The following is a 3,391-nucleotide window of genomic DNA, read 5'->3' on the forward strand; positions in this document are numbered from 1 at the left end:
GGACACAGCTGCCTTCTCTGCGCCCAGTGCTCGACATCGCTCATCCGCACAGCAGTCCCAAAATGCAGGAGATCTCATTGCACCCATTTTACAGATGAGGAACCTGAGGCACAGAGAGACGAAGCAACGAGCCCAAGATTTCTTGCTGTGGCAGGCAGGAGCTGGGAACCCATCCCAGCCTTGGCTCCTGGGCCCAATCCCTTCCCACCAGGCCAGGAACACACATACCATCAGGAAAACAGAAATATCAAACTTTGGTGACATCAAACCCAGCTAACTCCAGCTGAGCTTTTCCGTTTTAGATGGTAGATTCTTTTTTATATATGTACTAGAGGCCCGGTGCACGAAATTCATGCACTGGGGGTGGGGTCCCTCAGCCCAGCCTGCACCCTCTCCAATCTGGGTCCCCTTGGGGGATGTCCGACTGCTGGTTTAGGCCTGATCCCACTGTCCTAAACCAGCAGTCAGACATCCCTCTCACAATCCGGGACTGCTGGCTCCCAACCACTCGCCTGCCTGCCTTCCTGATTGCCCCCAACTGCCCTCCCCTGCTGGCCCGGTCCCCCTAGCTGCCCTCCCCTGCAGGCCTGGTCGCCCCTAACTGCCCTCCCCTGCTGGCCATCTTGTGGTTGTTGGTGCTGCCATCTTTGAGGGTGGGGCAATCGATTAGCATATTCCCTCTTTATTAGATAAGATATATCTTTTTATTGATTTTAGAGAGGAAAGGAGAGGGAGAGAAAGAAAGAAACATCAATGATGAGAGAGAATCATTGGTCGACTGCCTTCTGAATGCCCCACACTGGGATTGAGCCCGCAACCTGGGATCCTTCAGTCCACAGGCCAACGCTCTATCCACTGAGCCAAACTGGCCAGGGCTGGATAGTAGATTCTTAAAAGTGAAAAAATAAAATAAAAACGATGACAAAAACAATAACAGCTTTGATCTGATGAGGAAGGATCTCACCCTATACCCATTTCACAGATGCCCAGACTGTGGCCACCTGGACTTTTTCTCACAGGTACAAGTCCCTTTGCCTGCTAACCAAATAGAACTGGGTATACAGAAGGTGCCTGATTAATGCTTAGAATCTTGCAAGGTCCCCACCGGCCCCAGGGTCTGGGAGTAAAAGGCTGGGATCCAGCTTCTCGTTCAGTCCTGTCCATCTCCGCCAGGCTCCAGGCAGTTCCTGTCCCCACCCGACCCCCTGCCTGCATGGCTCCCACCCTCGGAGAGTCCAGGTTTCAGCCCCTCGTTGTTCGGGGAGGGGTGGGAACGAAGGTCGGAGCAGCCAGTCTCCTGGTGGGACCATGGCCACCAAGGTCGGCGGCAGGTGCAGAGGCAGGGGTGGCACATCCTGCCCATCTCCCCACTTGCCACTCGTGTCCCATGTGTCTGACGCTTGCAAACACTGAGGTTCTGCCCGAGGGCTTTCCCGGGTGCCTGGCACACTCGGCCCGTGTGCTGAGCCCTGGAACACTCAGCAGTGACTGCTGACAGGGCACAGGTGGACCCACAGCCAGCCCCGGCCCTTCCTGCCGCCCTGGGCGCCTGAGCCTCTCCCGCTGCCCTGGTCCCAGGGTGTGCGCAGCCGGCACTCACGCACCCTGCCGGCTCCTGCCCACCCACTTCCCGCTCCAAAGCCAAGCCCTGGCCTCAGCCGAGTCTCAGGCCCTGCCTCCGCCAGAGCCCACACCTCAGACGTGAGGTGCCAACCAAGTGCTGCCCCAGACAGTGGGCGTCCCGGGGGCAGAGGCAGGAAGTGGTCGTTGCATGTGGAGGGCCTGGGTCCCTGGAGTTGGGGAGTCCTGGACAAAGCTCCCGCCAGAGGCTGAGCTGACCATGGAGGCCAGCTCGGGGCCAGGCAGGGAGCCCCTCTCCCAGAAGCCTCGGCGGGACCCAGGTGCAGGGCCCCCGCAGGGCTCCACGTGGGCGTTTCCTGAGGGCCCGGTGTCTTCAAAGAACCCACAAAACCCCACAGGAGGTGTCAGCATGTGGGCGGCTGTCACCCTCAAAGGGTGTTGCAACCGCACCTTTCAAGGGGGCCAGCCTGTCCCACCAGGGGGAGCGGCTGGTCCTGGGCCCTCCCTGGGGCGGCAGAAGGGAGCACTTCTCGCTGCCCAGAGCCTGTTCTCTCCACCGCCAGCTCCTGCACTCGGGGCACCCAGCCTAGCCCCCCTTCTCACTGATATGGAAACAGCCCAGAGCAGGTCACGGACTCCCTGAGAGGTTACACAGCAGGTCCCTGACCTTGGGCTCTCCCTCAACCCCAGTTGCTCTTAAGGGCTCCCCCACCCGCTTCCTGGGGAGCACAGCCCGGACCACAGCACCGGCTGCAAATCCCACTCTGCCTCTTGCCAGCCGAGTAACCTGAACAGCCACTGGACCCCTCTGTGCCTGTCTGTGCTGCACACGCGGCTTTTCCTGCAGCTGCTGCTGCCATGGGCCGGCTCCAGCCCTCGCCCTGCGCCTCCCTCCTCCCCTGTGCCTCCATCTCTCGGGTAGGTCTGCCTGCTGCCCTCCCTGGCAAACTTCTGCTCTGACTTCGAGGCCCCACAGGGCATGCCCTTCCTCTGGGCAGTCCTCCTTGGGAACCCTGGGCGGGGGGCGGGGGGGGGGGGGGGGGGGGGGGTGCGGTGATGCTGGGTGCTCAGGGAACGAGTGGGCCTGGTGGAGGCACAGGGCTTTAGGGGAACCCGGCCCCCTCCACACCGCCCTCCACACACCCTGGGCCTGATGGGCTGGGTCAGGCCCTGAGCTGGAGTTTCCCCACCGCTGTTTGGCCAGGGCAAGGCTGTGGTTAGCCAAGGACAAAACTGGGCACGGCCTTGGTTGGGTCACAGGGTGCGGGGGGTAAACCCCTTTCCTGCTCTGTCCCAGACACAAGTGCCAGAGCTGAGCCCAGGGTCACTGCACGGAACACTCCACGCCCCCAACAGCCGGTGCATTCTTGCCTCAACCACCAGCATTGCCCGACAGGCCTGGCCCCAGGCCACACCTTTGCCAGCCTCCACCTGCCCCACCCAGGGCTCCTCAGCAGCTGTGGCCTTCGGGTCGGCTCTGCCCGGTCCCGCTGCCACCGGGAGACCTCCCCAGCCCACAGCCACGCTCCTGCCTGTCTTCCGTTGGCCCGCGGATGCCTGGGCAGCTTGCTCTTGGCCCCGCGCTTGGGTCTCCCCGTCTCTCCCCTCAGGCTCTCCCTTTACTGACAGGAAGATTGACAGCCCTGGACCCCAGCCCTGGGGTCAGCCGGGGGCTGCAGCTGGAGGGGCTGGCCCAGCGCGTGAAGCTGGAGGCCCCGGCAGCTTTGGAAATAACTCAGAGACAGAGGAAGAGGAAACGCTCTCGGCCCCACCCTGGCCCTGCAGCCCTCCCCTCCCACCCACCGGCCTG

The 3,391-nt window shown here is 62.1% G+C and overlaps 1 protein-coding gene across 1 annotated transcript in view; it reads right to left on the reverse strand.

Moving 5' to 3' along the window:
* Window positions 1-3,391, reverse strand: part of GRAP (GRB2-related adaptor protein) — a 33,376-nt gene that overhangs the window by 23,133 nt on the left and 6,852 nt on the right. The gene's annotated exons all lie outside the window — the stretch shown is intronic.

Source organism: Myotis brandtii, unplaced genomic scaffold (assembly GCF_000412655.1).
Source record: "Myotis brandtii unplaced genomic scaffold, ASM41265v1 scaffold314, whole genome shotgun sequence".
In the NCBI taxonomy this organism is placed as follows: Eukaryota; Metazoa; Chordata; class Mammalia; order Chiroptera; family Vespertilionidae; genus Myotis; species Myotis brandtii.